This window comes from Larimichthys crocea, chromosome XXII (assembly GCF_000972845.2).
Source record: "Larimichthys crocea isolate SSNF chromosome XXII, L_crocea_2.0, whole genome shotgun sequence".
Classification (NCBI taxonomy): Eukaryota; Metazoa; Chordata; class Actinopteri; family Sciaenidae; genus Larimichthys; species Larimichthys crocea.
In genome coordinates, this window is record NC_040032.1 from 5,076,194 (window position 1) to 5,093,757 (window position 17,564).

The 17,564-nt window shown below is 37.6% G+C and overlaps 1 protein-coding gene across 1 annotated transcript in view; it reads right to left on the minus strand.

Moving 5' to 3' along the window:
* Positions 1 to 17,301, minus strand: part of fstl4 (follistatin-like 4) — a 258,262-nt gene extending 240,961 nt beyond the window's left edge. The window contains exon 1 of the mRNA XM_019272616.2: positions 17,171 to 17,301. The gene's annotated coding sequence lies outside the window, so the exon portion shown is untranslated. The remainder of the gene's footprint in view (positions 1 to 17,170) is intronic.
* Positions 17,302 to 17,564: the final 263 nt, after the last annotated feature.

Consider the following 17,564-nt stretch of genomic DNA (forward strand, 5'->3'; position numbering starts at 1 on the left):
AGAGAGCTGTAATGCAGTGCTTTGTTTTATTTGTTTACCCCTAAAGAGTCTAATAAAGAACTGGAAGAGAAAGGGGGACAGGCTGAAAGAGAGGGAGGGTGGAAGAGAGGGAGGCCTGAGTGGAGAGGATAAACTAGATAGATAGATAGATAGATAGATAGATAGATAGATAGATAGATAGATAGATAGATGTCTGGAATGACAGATTAGATTTCCTTTAATATTGATATTAAAAATCTTTTTCAAGGGAGTCCTGGTTAAAGACAGGAAGCAGTACAAAATAGCACAGAGTATCATGACACATAACATACAAAAAAATAAAAGTGCAGTACAAACCATGATTCCAACAATATCAGTTCAAGCAACAACACCCCAACAATTGTATCTCCAGGTCTTTTAATATAGATTTAAAAGCATTCAAAGAAAAATTAGATCATCATGTTTTATAACTTTCTGTAATACATTCCAGTCTAAGGGTGCAGAGTCTGCAAACGCACTCTTCTCAATTTCTGTCCTTTGACCGTGGCCAACAGCTTTAGCAGGGTTTGACACACTGCAATAAACTGATGATTGCAATGATGAGGTGTCAGTGTTAGGTTCACAACTTGTTTTTGCTGTCTCCTAGAGGCCAAAAATGCAGTTATTGCAGGTTTTAGTTGGGGTGGAGAAAAGGCATTACACTAACTGCCTTGGTCAGCAGGTTTGTAGCAGGTGTAGCAGTCACCACTGTCATTTTTATCGTGTAACGCAATTTTTTTTATTTGCATGTATTGGAATAAGAGCCAATATAAAAATGTGTGATGAATGTTCATGTAAAGAAACAATCTTTATGATCTCCCATAACATATTATTCAAATGCAAAACTATTAAATAAAAAAAACAATTTGGAAGATTATTTATCGTCCTTTTGTGTGCCACGCTCACGCACATTTGACAGTAGATGTAATGTTTATATAACAGCTCATGGACTAACTTGTACCACCAACCTTGTGGTCACTATGCAATATATATACTGTATAATATACTGTAAATCTCAATATTATAAATATTAATGATGTTGCTACCTTATTGAACTAAAGACAAAATATAAAAAGTCTGTCTACTGTCTACAGCTTTAACTTGACAAGCTTGATGTACATCACACATGCAGACAGACACACAGAGACACACACCAAAGTCTGGCTACGCTTGTGACAGTGACACTACATTCAGTGACCTCACTTTAAATCTCTTGTCATCTCATCTCATATATTCATAGTTGACAAAGCTGTGTATAAGTGAGGAGACCATCATTTGGCTGTCAGCCTAAGCCAAACTTCATTGTGTGCAGTGTTCTCCAAACTAAGGCTTCCGTGCTACAGCTGAAAGCAGAGAAGATCATAATTGTTTGTGTCATGTAACGCAATCAGCAAGCCATTCTCAGAAATGACAGCATAAATTAAGCTGTCAGCACAGTCTCATGACTGTCCAATCAGTGCAGTCATGGCTACTATGATATGAATTGCAAAAATGACTGAATTATTGTGATAGTATAGGTATGAGAACAATTGCAATGTATCAGAAGACGGAATGAGTTGATGGTTTTGATGGTTAATACAGTCACCAAATAACATTTTCTCTAACAATAGAGAAAATCTTAATATAACACTTTTTGTTTTGTTTTGTTTTTAAGATTTAAGGTTCAAGTCGCAGTCCACACATGGAAACACCCATTCAGTTAATCTTTATTTGTCCATTCTGCATGTCAGTGGATTCAAACCAAGCACCTTCTTACTGTGAGGAGACAGTGCTAACCATGGCTTGTGGTTAATTCATCAACTGAAAAAAAAAATCAGGGCAATCAGGGCTGAACCAACATTAAAACCAACATTAAAAACATTTAAATAACAGTTAAAACTAATTCAGGCTACTAAAACTATTTTACAATATGTCAGGCCTACTAAAGGGAACAGGGAGTTACAACATGTAGAGAAGAAAAGTCCCTTTCAAGCAAGGTTTCCACACAAGCTGCTTCTTCACTGCATAAAACCTTTTTTAGTAAATAAAATGGTGAATATGTTATTTTGTCGGTCACAAACAGCACCAGATGACACCAAATGAAATCACAATTTGATCCATACACTCCAATAAGCTTTGGAAAGTCTAGAATTAACCATATGATAAACTTATTTTGGACAGGCTTGACGGAAGGCCCAAAAATACAGAAGTGTGTAAGGAGGCCATGGGACAGTTTTCAACCATATTCACTCAGCGAGCACTTCTAAAGAAATGAATAGGCCTCTGTCTTTCTGAATGATACACAGTTCTTGGTATTTTATGGTATTATAAATTGAAAATGAAATTCACCTCATGGATTTTCAACCACTCTGCTCATGACCCACTCAAAGTGAATTAGTACTGCAACCCACCATTTTTCAAACATGTATCCATTTCATCTAATAACATGTAATTTTCAAAAAATACAATCGACACCAATGATGATCTGGATTTATTTTTTAGTTTGTATTTGTAGCAGTAGTAACACTGTTAGTTAGAGGTGCAACAGAACACAAATCATGGTACAGTATGTAGCTTAGTTTTGGGGTACAGCAGATAAAACTGAAAATAAAATATAGGAAAAAAAATTTTTTGTCATTTTTAAAAAAAAAAAAGTCTAAACATTCAACGGTGGCATACATACCATTGGCCAAAATTCTTTACAGTTAAAGATTACTGGCCAACAACAATAACACAAATGTCAATAATGCTCCATCATCCATCATCATGTGACCCGCTCATAATTCCTGAACTGTAGCTTATGTTCATCCAAGTATGTCAGACATGACTCAACTATTCTGACTGTAGCTGTTTAGCGGGGGACAGGGCTTGCTGAACTCAGGAACTAGCACACTGAACTGAATGTCTTGTACCCTGCTGTTTATAATAGGTGTACGGTAAGTCTTTAAAACAAAATCAATATGGCAAGTGGCACTACTGCAGATGAGATCATAAAGACCAAGCTAACACAATTTATTTATTTTTTTTTTTACCAATTATTGTGACAAATCTACTAATCCACTACCTTTACACACACTTATCCATAGAAACGCACGTTACCCTTTTAATTTGCACAAACTTTCCTTTAACATACAAATTGACAAATGTGTTTACAATCATTACCCAAGCTCGCCTGCTGCTTGGTATGCTCGTCAGCACAATTAGCGACATCAGAGTAATCACAGCTCTTTGCCTCAGCCAGCACAGCTGTGAGCGGATATAACACTGAACACAATTAACCACACATAAATCCAATTAGCAGACAATGAAAGGTAACACAACCTGATGGTGCTAGTTAACCACAAAGGATCTCACTGCCGATGGCATGTTAGAGGAGAGAAGAGAGGTGGAAGTAAAAAGTGGTGAGGGAGGGATAAAGAGGCTGGGATGTGGAGAGGTTTTCAACATTTTATGAAGAAATAGATAATAAATTAAAAAAAAGGAAAATACACATCTCATCAGTTTCAGCCAAAAGGTGAGCCGACAACAAGACAGCCTCGAGACAGATCTAATTGTTCAAATAATCCACTTACAGGATTTGAAATCTTTGTGCCATAAACTTCAAGTGCAATTCCCTGTTAGTGGATCACAACTAGAACATGCACTGGGCTGCTTTAGAGCATTAAAAATGCTTTAAATTTCAGTGCAAAATAACAAATTATTTTATTTTCACTTGTAACACAATGAAGAAAAAGTAGTCACAGAGAAGTGTGCTGGTTACTAACACTTCCATTACACAGTTCCAAAAGAATGATGTCCTCACAACTTTAATTCACTTAAAGTTAAAATAGGCCAGATCCAACTATATTTTTAAAGTCTGTAATCATATATAATGCTATATTTGAAACCTATTTGTAACACAGTTTGCCTTGTGGTCCAGCAGAGGCTGTTCTTGAAGGTAATCAGTTTATCAGATTGCATTATGGTATATACACTCCTGATCAAAATCAAGACTGATGGAAAAATTACTAATATTCACATTTTGCACTGGTGGAACTTAACCAGCTTGTAAGTAAAGCTTCAAAATGCAGAAAGAAAAAACAGAAGCAAAAGCCAACAAAATAGAATTAGCAGTTTATTGAAAAAAAAAAATGCATCCAAACAGGCTGTCTATCAGCTGAGACCACAACCCAAAAAAAACCTAAAATAGATCTAAAATGGTCAAATGGACTCAGTAGTGCTCAGTAGTACTCAGTAGCCCCATCATTCTTGTTTTTCATTTGAAAATTAATTTAGGCATGCTTGATGTGAGTTTTTCCAGAGGGTTGGTGAGAACATTGCCCCATGTGCTGAAGATGGCTTCAAGAAGGGCATCCATGGTCTGGAACTGATGTCCATTTTTGTAAACTTCTGTTGCCATCCATCCCCAAACATCCTCAGGGGGACACGCAGGATAGTCCAAAAGAGCCTGCGTGTTAAAATCCAGTGGTTCACATTGATTCTGTCTAATACAAATAACATTCATCCACCCTAATAATCTCTAGAGCCCAGCTCTACTATAACCATTTAATGTGAATACTCCTATGTGGAAAAGACTGTGAATATTAAAAGATCTGTACAATAACCTACTAACCCATATTCAGAAATGAGCTGTTAGGACTTATGGTAAGGTTGTCACAACTTTACAGTCTCCACACTCAACCATACCCCAACCACGGCCAACCCATACCTACCATCCAAATAGGCAACAATCTATTACTTGTGGTTGGTCTGGCCATGTGTCAATCAGAAACCAGCCAGCCAGTCAGAAGAGGCTCATTAATGTTAATAAGACAAAATACAATACAAAATTACATGTCCTTGCCAGAGCACCAAAGAGGAACACAAGAGAGATCACAAATTATATTAAAATCTGAAATATTCCTCTACCACTGCCTGCTGACTGCACAGGACCTGAAATCAGTAACAGTATTGGTAGTAGTAGCAGTGGTAGCAGCAATAGTAGTACACAATGCACAAAGCATAAAATAGGTTGTAAAAAACATGACAAGCCAAACTTGTAACTCGGCTTTGACTTGCTAGTATCAGGTAAGAGTTTCAGGATAAAAAGCATAAAAGCACTCCAACAGCATCAGGACAGACAACCATACAGGTATCTGATGAGTGTGGAGATGAGGCAGCTCAATTTCCATCTTTCATCAATTTATCAGTTTTTGTGTGATGGTGTCCCAACTAAGATGTTTTGGTCATATGACGATGCAGATACTGAAACAAAGAGAGGAGGAGGCAAAGGGAGAGGATAGTAAGGAAGTTGACAAGATCAGGAAAAAAAAGGAGATGCAGAGGAGGATAACGAATAGAGTAGGAAGTGATTTAGGAGGAAACAAAAGGTGCAGAAAAAGAGAGATAGAAGAGAGAATAGGATAAGAAAAGAGTGCGCCAAGGAAAGGTGGACAGGTAATTAGCAAGGAAGAGGAAAATTCAGCAATTCAATGGAAGAGGAAGAGACGGGTGAAAGGGATTGTAGAGGATTTGGTCTAATGAGCTACAGTCTGGAGGGCAGCTCTTTTATAATCACCATCTAGTGGAGAGAGATAGTTCTTTTGAATAGTTAAACTTTATTACTTCAAAGCTTTATTTAGGGAATTCAGCCCTGATAGTACAGTAAAAATATTCTATATTTTTGTAGTAGCAAAAATTTAAATATTACCATGAAGTACAACTCTTTGAGACAGAAAGAAGCTGCAGTGGCTCTCCCTGATGGGGAATAAACACTCATACACATTCAGATCCAGCTTGTTTGTAATAAGACTCATTTCATAACAAAAAGGTTCAACAGAATTCCCCCCTTCATTACACACACACACACCCTACAATATACTGTAATTTGCTGTAATCATAATTCCTCACAAAAACAAAGAAAAATACTGTAAATCTTTACAACAAATAAATCATGAAATGCGCTACCAAGAGGGACAAAGGGGCAAATATACAGTATATTTACTCATGTCACCAGATGTTGTTGAAGCTGCATTAATGAATCATTTTTGGCCACTTGGAGACAGAAAAGAAAACAACCTGACCTTAATCCTTAAGTGTTAACAAACAATTCCCTCTTTAGACATCCAGCAGACACAGAGCACACATTTGGATTAATGTATCTGGCCACCTGATGTATGCAGTCCAATATTCTCTTTCCTTCAGCTCAGTTTTGGGCTTTGTCAACTCCTGTAAAAAATGGTGCTCTTTCTTCTCCAGATTGTCACTAATTTTGTCCTTTGCTGTTTGTAACTGGGCGGCAGGATTCATTACAGCTTTGAGCTGAGCTGAGAGTGGTTAATCCTGCTCTGTGACTTTGTGACAGTGACACTTTATGTTCTCCACATGGCTTCTTATCCCACCACAGAAGCAGAGCAGTTTGCCTATGTTAACATGCACAGATTTGGTCATTCTTCATTGGTTTATGTGCTTCTACCATAGGTAAGTAGGCCAAGTAGTTATATTGTTTCCCTTTTCTCTGTTTTTATACTTGAGAGGGTGTTTTATTTTGAAAATCAACCAGATTCAAACAGTACAGGTCTTAAGTTTGGTCAAATATACTGTAGATCACACACACATTATAGAATACCTGATTATTTGAGTGTTTGATATGGTAATAGCTCAGACCACATACAGTGTGTTTTTGTAACACAGAGAATGCTAATTGTTCACACCACACTCCACAGGGTCGTAAGAAGGAATTGTTAACTACATAATAGAAAACCTGACTGTTAGCCTTTCTGCAGCTCAACCAACCATGGAGATAATATGAACAGCCAGAATCCTCTCAGGGGGGGTTAGTTGCTTAAACTACTTTAATTAATCCTCAAGCGATCGAAAGATCTCTTAATTTGAAAAGAAAACCTTTAAAACAGATTCATTTCAAGCTGCCATTTAAGAATATTTTACTTAATTTATTTACACACTAACTTATGTATGGCAATAGAATCCATTAATTATCAGCGTAAGGTGTTTTGAAGGTTTGATGTTATAGCTTATATTAATAGATAGGAGGTGTGATTTTATTCCTGGTAGGTTTCTTGCATGGAATAATGAGGGGTAAGGAATTTAGAAAACATTACAGGCACTATTTGCAAGTCAAACAGACCAAATTTATTCAAACGTGTAAATTCAGATGTTAGTCCCAAATTTGGGAATAATTAATGGATAAATACATGGATTATGATATTAAGAAAAGAGCCTTTTAAAAACGTCTTTCAGGTTATTTGGTTATTTAGGTTGTTGTTTTTTTACTTCTTGAAAAGCTGTTAAACCATGCAGAAAACCCATTAAAAATACTGTAATATATTGCAACCAAATAATTGCCTAATTATAGATGTTAATTACAATATTGATGGGTAAATAAGTGGAAATTTAATGGCCTTATACAGGAGTTAACATACATACATGTGAAAGTCACGTGCCACGTCATTGAACCTCTCCCTAGCAAACATACCAACATAAACAGACACCCCAAGAGCAATGGGATGCTGGTTCATCTTTCCATGCCCCTAATAGCATTGTTATGGTTCCTGCTGTGCATACACAGAGGACTTAATTTAATCCCCTTTCTGCATTAGATGTGGTATTTCTAGTATAGTATATCTGTGTAGACATGCATGCTGTAGTGCATGCATGCACTGGAACACTAACATGTACACAGACCTTGTTCCCCATCATCAGCCTTGGGCTCTGCTCTCTAATCACATTTCCAGAGAAAAGAGGCTGGAACGGGAGGAGCATTATCCGCGGCAGGTGTCTGATTAATGCTCCCGTCTGTTCCTTGTTGTTTTGAAGTGAAAGGATCTGTGTTTGTGTGGAATGTCACACCCGAAGCATGCACAACATGCCGGACTGGAGACTAGGTGAGAGCAGAATTGGTTTTCTATGGCTCTGTGTGCAATAAACAAAGCTATAAAGTATTGCTTCTTATTAAGGATACAGACCACTCTACATTACTTCTCCCATCTCAGCTGGAATCTGATTGGCTACCTCTAATGCTTTATTTGGCATTCATTTGTTACACTGAATGCACAAACTATCAATAATGTTCAGTTTATTATTGCCAAGAACCAGCAAGTGACACAAGAGCCTCCTTCTTTAAAAATCTGTGGCCTAGTCTTCCCCATTTGAAAGTGAATAGCAATTAAGTAATAATTGATAAAGCACCAGAAAGTCACACGTAATGTAATGCTGCTGTTTCCAACTCATCCAACTTATCCTCTCTGACCCCTAGTGGTTTTTATCAACTGCTATGGTGATAGACCGTGTCTAGTCTCAAATGACGTCACACTGTGATTTTTATTAAATAATATAACTGTTGTCTGGCAGGGGCAATGTTTTTCTTTTCTTTTTTAATGGTGCCACAAAGCATTTTAATGAGGATTACAACACTGATGATTCACTAAGCAAAGAATTTGACTTTGACTAGACACATCCTGTTTCCTATCAACATTGGTTTCTTTTAACCTCAATGCCAAACCTTAACCAAGTAGATGAAAGGCACATTTTAAAGGTCAAGCTATTTTGTCATTTAGTTTGGAGTAGTTGTGTATGTACTGCATTTCATTAAATCTAGCATGTGTGGTACGTTGAAACGAGTTTAAAGTACATAATACCTAACATTAACACAACTGTCACCATCTGTCTAGTCCTATAGTGGATATGGAGGTAAAGCTAATAGTTACATTCACACCAGGGAATGTTGTAAATACATAATTAGCATGACGCTGACTCAGTTAATTGTTTCTCCAGCATCAAGGTCACGAGACTAATCAGCATGAGAGTGGATGTATGTGTGTGTGTGTGTGTGTGTGTGTGTGTGTGTGTGTGTGTGTGTGTGTGTGTGTGTGTGTGTGTCTGAGAGAGAGAGAGAGAGAGAGAGGCAATTACAATTTTAAAAAAACAAAACAAAAAATGGCAGCAGACTAGTGACAGATGACAGACAAGCTGCAACACTGGGGCTGTTATTTAATATTATTCAGGGGAGAAAATAGAAAGGGGGGAAGGAATAAGGTCAGTCAGAATAAGGAAAACATTAAAAGCTTATGAAGACTGAGTGTATGTGGGGGACGTTCTTGTCGAATGAGTGTAGCAGCAGACATCTAATGGCACTCCATTTTATGTGATATAATGGCCAACTGAAGTGACAGTGGGAGAGACGAGGAGGAGAGTCACTTTACAGATGTTAGCTAAATCTAGCCCAGATGGGACCCAAGACTTTACTTCCTCTGCCAAGCCCAGCATGAGGGCTGATGGGTAGATGGTAGAGTCATAAATATAACAAGAGAATTATAGAAGGGATAAAAAACAAAAACAAGAAAGGGAATAATGTGGAAAAGAAACAGAAAAACGGTAAAAAGACAACAAAGCGCAATGAGGCAAGAATCAGAGATTGAAAAGAGTCAAGTGGTGCATGTCCCTCTTTCTGAGCAATGCCAAGTGAAGATTTAGCAGCGCCAGGCTCTCAGGCTGCTCAACAGTCTCTTCAATCTGTTTTGCAGAACTGGGGTCAATTCAGTTGTCATTCATTCAATAGAGCAGTGCTGCCACAGAAACTGCAGATCTTCCTGTTTGGTTGAGTGATCAAATTTATATTACATTTGCAATTCATGTGTTTTCAGGCTAAATAGACAATACAAGTTGAACCTGGTGTTAGTTTGTTTAATATTAGATGTTTAATATATTACTTTCTAGTTATTTTCCTTTGGTTACTTCAAAAATACTTGGCTCAGATGTAAAGCAGGAGCCACCTGGGGAAGATAATCCATGGAATGTGTCTTCAGAAGGCCTCAGCTGTGGGTAGATTTAATATTAGTGGCACGTTGTTTATATTAGGAATAACCTGGACGATTCTAAGCATATTTTGTTGTTAACATTGGATACTTAATATATAAATTGGTAACTGTGTACATGTTGATTTTGTTGCTGTCCTTCTTATTCATTAAAACATGGAGCTTGGATATATATTCTGAGTTCTTTTCTGGTGCAAGTAGACTGCCTGTCAGCTCTATACTGATTATACCATCCTGCTTGTGTTCCTAATCATTAAGAATCATTGGAAAAATTCAGCAGATTAATTCGGCTGCCAATAGAAGATTAAGTGGAAATTTATACTTAATGCATTATGTAATGTATTTATTCATGAGTTCACTGGAAGCAGACAACCCAAGCTGTGGCTAAAGCAGCAGGCTAAAAGACACTTACTTGGGAGGAAGTAAAGTTCAGCTATTAGCAGCTTTTCACATCTCCTCTGTGAACTAAAGTAGGGGTTACAGTTGCATATATGCTCATATAAACTCCATATATGACTATTTTTCAAGATGTAAACAAGCCCACATAGTTACACGACACCTGCGCCAGCTTCATCCACTAAATGAAGATAGTGGGACAGTTAAAAAGTGATCTTAAGACTTGCTTCACTGAGAGACACATTGTCAGTTTGTACAGACAGTCCTGAGCAATATAGTTCAAATTTGTGAATGTGTGTGGAATTTTATTTCGTCAGCAGGACTGCTGTCGAGCGGAAAATATATTTATTTTAAATGTTTCATTATGTATGAATGACCAGTATTTATTATGCATGCTATAAGACAAAAACAGAGTAAAGACTATAAGGTATGATTTATTTATGCCTGCTGTGGCTGTGTCTCAGAATGTGACAGAACGAGAATAAAACAAAATCGCTGATGTCTCCTTTAATCTAAAAAATAAATAAATAATAAAACCCTCCGTAGTAAAACCAAATTGGAGTTATTTTTTCAGTACAACTGACAGTCAAAAATTGACATCACTGAAACCAAACAGCCTAAACTTAAAATGTATTCTTTGTAATCTCAATAAATGAATTTAAGGAGCACTCTTAACTCGTAACAACAGCAAAATATAAATATGCATTTTCAGGTATAAGGCCTTGTATTAAAATTCAACCTGCCTATTTTCTGCGAACACGTCAAAATCTGCACACAATCTATAATTTATAATGCAGACACAAGTCTGTGATGCTGTTTTCTTTCCGCACGCACTGTCTTTCATTCCCTTTTTCACAGCGGAAATGTTTACACTCAGAAATCCCTCTGCTATTGTCCTACAGCGAGGGGAAAAAAAAAAGATGCACGGGGAACATTTTGTCTCTTTCTTGGTGAAAATGAAAAAGCTGCATGGCAAGCACACAGTTGAACACTTGTCAGTGACTGCTGGTTGGCCTGTAATATCGGCGATTAAAGTCTTTCTGCCCTAGCTTAGACAGACTGACGGGCACAAAGCAAACAAACAGGGCCAGATATTAAAGCAAATATTAAGTCTTTTGTCCAAAACTAGAGTTTCAGTGATGACTTCATTGTGTGTCTTTACTAGCACAGTCATGCTGCAGTGCAAACATACCCACGACAGCCTCAGGTTCAGACTATTACACATTTAATTACATTTAAAGGGATTACCTGTGGAACAATAAGCATACTTCCATCTCTGTATGAGTACATGTTTATCTGCTCTACACTATTTTCTTATTCATTTTCTATGAAAACCTTGTATTACACTTTTAACAGTTAACTAGTCTTAGGCAGTGTAGCTATTCCAGTTATAGACTATACTTACATAGCACCTTTCTAGTCTTCTGAGAAACGCTTTTAACACTACAAATCACAGTCACCCATTCCTACACACATTCATACACTGATGCAAGGTGGCAACTGGCCATCAGAAGGGAGCTAATCACATTAACCCCCACTCATAAAACGATAGCACAGCCATCAGGAGTGATTTGGGATACAGTATCTTGCCTAAGGGCACTTCACCAGAGACTGGAGGACCCAGGGGATCGAACCACCTATCCTCTGATTAGTAAACTAGCTGCTCCCTGTTTATCTCTGCTGCCTGAGTAATGCAATATAGCTAGTTTCCAGGCCTATAACTTTCTCCAGACTAAAAGTTTTAACTCTGCTAACTAGCTACTTGTCTTCTACTTCTACTCTTGTCTGCTATTGTGGTTTGATCGTCATAATCAAATATATAGTCAGTTATGCCCATTACAAAAAGAAATCTATCATGATGAAAATAGATGGGAATGAGTTACAGAACAAATATAGAGATCATTAAATTAATGGAAGTAACCATAACTTAACCCTAAAGTTCTTGCTTAATTGTTACTATATTAACAGAGAAGTGTTAAATTTGATCTCAGCAGACTTTACTTAACACAAGCCTGTAGCACAGATGGAAGTTTTCACTTTCTACCTGTGAAAAACAGCTTTTATATCCCTTTAAGCATCAGACCTAAGCTGCACCTCCCTCACACAATTTCATGGTCAAAGAGTAACCCTCACAAACAGCCCCATGCCTGTTTAATATTTCATATTTTCATCTATATTTTTCACCATTTCAATCGAAGTTTCCTCCACTAGCCACAGGCCTACTACTTGTCTACAGTGCAACCAAGATATAATTATTTTTGACACTTTAATCCAAAGTATAGCAGCCTACTATGAGTAGGGGCTTATGTGGAAGTTAACCTGATGTGTGCTGAAAATATGAATGGTGGGTGGTGTGTCTCCTGCCATATTAGAGTGAATTTAAAATTGTTTCGGTTGAAAAAGAAGTCCTGTATCTCACTTTTGTTTTAATTTTATTTCAAGATTTGTAGAAAAAAAGAAAGAAAGAAATTGTAGCCTGTATATTTTTATCCTGCTGACTTTAGCAAACAGAAATTCAGCAGAAATTAGTCAACATAGTTGACATTTAAAAGATTCATGGATAGAAAATGTGTGGACATTTTGTATTTGCAGAGGACTAAACAATGGACAGACTAAGAAAAAAAAAACTGGGTCATAACTTAATCTTAGTCCAAGTGGAATAAAACACTTCATGAATCATGTAGATGCTGTGGAGTCAGGCCCTACAGTATATACACTGAGCAACAGACAGTAATTGTTTGTGTGTGCATGTGTGTCTGGAGGGAGTCTGCTCGGCCCATGTCTGTGTGTGTTTGTGCATTCATGTGCACCTAACATTTTCACACAGCGGTCATGTTCTCCTTTATTCCTGAATACAGATTTCGCTGCAACGCTACTGCCAAAACCTGATGAATATAAATGATCATATCGCAGAAGCCTTTTTAATTAGATCATTTTTATTTTTAGCATGTGCACCTCTAAATGATCTAACAATGTATGAGTAGTCAGTGTGCAAAATGATCTCCACATTACATTCAAGACACTGTTTTAGCAAAAATTTTTTTGGAGAAATGTAATACCCGAAACATTTATATTAAATTTTCAAGACCCTCAAGTTGGGCTAAATCATTAATGATTAGATTTTAAATCAAAATCGAGAGTTCAACTTTAAAATTTCAAGAGCCACTAGTGTGCAGCTAGAAACACTAAAAATATTCAAATAAATAAGACAAAAAAATAAGAATATAAAAAACAATAATATACCACTAATAAAATATCTTAATAAATCCTGAGATTTGTCCTCATTTGAAAAACAATGGAAACCACACAGACGTCTGTCTTTTTTTTTTTTTGTACCTTTGGACGGAGCCAGGCTACCGGATTCCCCTCTGTTTTCAGCATTTATGCTAACCTAAGCTATCTGTCTCCTGGTTGTAGCTCAATACTTAATGGACAAATATGATAGTTGTATTGATCTTCTTGTTTGACTCGCAGCAAGAAAGAAAAATGAATGTTCCCAGCAGGTTGAACCATTCTTTTTACTATGCCAGCGTTTTTTTGCAGGTAATTCAACTATAACCAACCGAGAAATGAATGCAGTGTTGTGTAATCTGTACACCAAAGGTCTGTCCAAAATGAAAAGACAGGTGCTGTTGAATGCTCTTGAGTTCAGATTGTTCGGTCAAACATGGACTTTGTCACAGGCAGAACAGCTGAGACAAGAACCATATTAAAAATGCAGAACTGAACATTTTGGCAGGTTCTACTCTACAGGACAGGAAGGGTACATATGATATCATCTCTGAGCACATGGTGATGAAACCTGCAGGAGTGACCCACCATATGTTTCACTTTAAAGCCTTTGCCCTCGTGCTACACTGCAGTCAAAGTCCTGGCAAGGGGTGATGCACTTAAATGCAAGCAAGAATTCCTGGACTGCATCTGTAGAGGTAAAATCCCCTCAGTCTGTTCTTCCTGTTATCTATTAAACAATCCTGGGGGCCTGAACTGAGCTGGATGGAGCGGGGCATGAACAGGAGTCTGTGGAGGTGTGACATATCAAAGAGATTAAGATTACAATCTCACTTCATCCCCCTGGGTTAGAGAGGGGCAAGAGAATACACAGACCTCACTTTATGTGAGAGTATGAGCAAAAAGGCAAAAGGGCAACCCACAAAATAAATAACTTGTACAAGGAATTTAAGTTACTTATTCCCAGCTACATGCAAAAGACTGAAAGCACACAGGCAGGTCAAGATCACCAGAGATAAAACCCGTGTGCAGCCAACAACAGAAAGAAAGTCTTTTGTCACACATTTGCATCACAAGTGACATTTTTACCTTTAAGATTTGAGATCTTAAAATCTATGTTTCATGTTTGATACCTAAAAATACTCATCTAATCATGCTACTCTGACAAAAGCTTCTGCAATTAAGTCTTCTTGCAGGTCTATGCTATGACTGACACATTGTTGACTGCTTAACAGTGCAGAGTCACAGGAAATGAGGCAAAATAGCATGAGACACGAGTTATTGATAACAGTAATTATCTGAGACCCATGCAAGCTGTTCGTGGTAATTTAAGTAATTTGGAAGCAAGAAACTCTTGATGGCCACTAATTTAGACTCCTTATTCATGACTATATTGAAGTCATAGATAACAGAGTTTGATTAATGCCACAGTTTTGCATTTTTGGTGTAATAACTGGTGAAATAAGGACGTTTTTTTAATCGAAAGATTTCAGATATGTAAAAAGATATGTGTGATTTTGCTGTCAGATTCATAGTTCTGGGAAAAATGTAATGTTTTCTACTGATACTTCCTGAGTGTGACATTGACAAAAGCTCTCACCTACTTAGCTAACTGCCAGAGATCAGAAGCACTGTGAACTTAAAACACTGTTAAAAACTTAATCAGGCTCTGTAACAAAGTGTTGCTAACTTTCAGCTGTGTGAATGCTGACTGACATGTTTTTCCCTCCGGGCTTGCTGTAGCTATACAAGCCCCGACTTGCTCACTGATTGACTCGACTCACTTGCTGCTAATACAGCTCCAGTACATATATTCCCTCCACTCAACATTTCCTGCTACTACTACATGTATTGTATGCAAAGAGTACAGATGATTCCTCTTGGGGGCATTTATATAACTTGTCAGAAAGTACACTTAATCCCAGCAGCCTGTGCAGTTTGGAGAGATTTACTGTTGCAGTTGGGTGATAGACTAATTTAAGGGTCTGTTAGTGTCAATGTTATTTTATAAGAATTTAACAGACACAACATACACACATACATGTTTGAGGATAATAAACAGGTAGTCCTTGAATCAATATTACTCTGCATTGTTACTTTAAGCTAGGCAGAAATTGAGTTTAAAAAAAAAGCACATTGTGTTATGCACACCAGGATTTTGAATTGACTTCCCTACATGGCCAGAACCTGCAGCTTCTATGTTCACACTGTACAGATCAATTGACCAGCCATGTCGTAGGGATGCATACTGATTATAGACACAGCAGGTCCTGGTGGGTTTTGTTAATTCCAGCAAAGGGTGGTGCATCAAAGCAAGACAAGGGCTGCATGAGAGTAAGACTAAAAAAGATAAAGGTTCCAAAGGATCTGGAAGATGTAGATATGAACTGTTTTAATTAATCAGGAATCGTGACCCCCTCAAACTCAATGTCAACTGATCTGGCAGAAATTCTGCCCAATTCTAAAATTAGCCAGGGATGACCGATCTGGGATTAACCTTGGGCTTAATCTGTGTAGTGATTTGTCTTGACAACACGAAGACCTGGTAGCTAAGGAAGCTATGGATGGTTCATTAAGCAAGACATTTATCATGAAGTCAGTTTCTTTTTATAGTGACTGAAAGGTCTTGAAGACAGCATGTTTTCCTGAGTCTGCACTTCAAACTGCTCCTGAATGACCTCTATCTCAACCATACAGTACAACAGGGCTGCTTCTCATTCATAATGCATATGAGGACACAGAGTCCCTCCAGTTCTCTGAAGACACACGAGCTGACTAATAAAAACTGATATTTAAAAATGAAAGCTCATTTCTGCTATGAGGATTAATGCCCATCGCAGTGGTGGTCACTTAGGAGTACATGATAACTCAACAATGAGTTCAGAATGAGTTCGGAAAGGTCTCCCTTGCCTGTTTTTGTATTTTAGTCATCTGCTCTCTTTCAGATTTTGTATTTCCTGGAAGATTTTTTTATTTTTTATTATGTGACTAAATTTGATTAATATTCTTTAACGAAGTGTAAAGATGTGAGGATGTTTGTCTTCCGCACACATCCTTTGAAGACGCAGTGCGCTTCGAGTTCGGAAATCCAATCTGCAGACACCAGGATGAGATTAATTACCTGTGGAAGTCCGTACGCTTCACCTGGTTTCATCTACACATATCCAGTTAATTCTATAGCGAGTGAGCTTGGCTGAAGCCCAGATCATTATCTAACTATCCATTCAGCTGTGTCACAGTCTCATTTAAAGAAATGGCCCTTACTGAACCTTTGGCTCTACTCCAGTTCACTTGTCAAGAGTCAAACTCTGTGAAGAGAAAGCAGTTCAGCAGCTGTGTTTATGGCTGCGGTCTCATGACAAATCTGCTCGGCAAATATGCCTTCAAAACTTCCAACAAGGAGATCAACAGAGAGAGCAGAACGTTATTTGAACAATGATTCCTGACCTGACAAATGCATTGCTTGTGTGACTGTTGTAAAACCATTATTTATTATTTGAACTTAAAACAAGAGTCACTGGTTCTTAGAGATAAAAAGGAAAAAAATAAATGTAAACACACACGCTGAAAACCAGCCACCTTCACACTTAGGTAACCTCAGCAGGTGGCAGATATCACGTGTACATACCACTTCAAAATAAATCTGTTCCTAGTGCTTTTAACTTAAGTGTGAATACAGTGCTTTGACAAATAAGGACCTAAAAGTAAAATCAATAACATTAAAACAATCCTACCTTTAATGCATCTGATCTCGCTGACCTTTTGGCTACATCGACAGTTAGGACCAGTAAATAAAAGCCACAATATGAGACCACTTTTCCCCAACGTCCTCTTAATGGGTTTATAAAATGCAACGTGTTGTTAAAGCAGCCTGAATGTTCACCACACAAACACACCAAATCCTTATTCACCTCCAAAGTGACTCATTAACTTAGTATTGATTGGGCCCTGCCGGGACGACGGTGGGCCATGTTCCTGCTGTCAGAAATCAGCAAGATAAGAGAGCGATAGAGTGATACACACACACACACACACAAACACACACATACAGACAGAGAGAGGGGAAGAGGAAATGATAGAGCAAATGGGACAGATGGAATAACAAATATTGCAATAAAGAAAATAGCC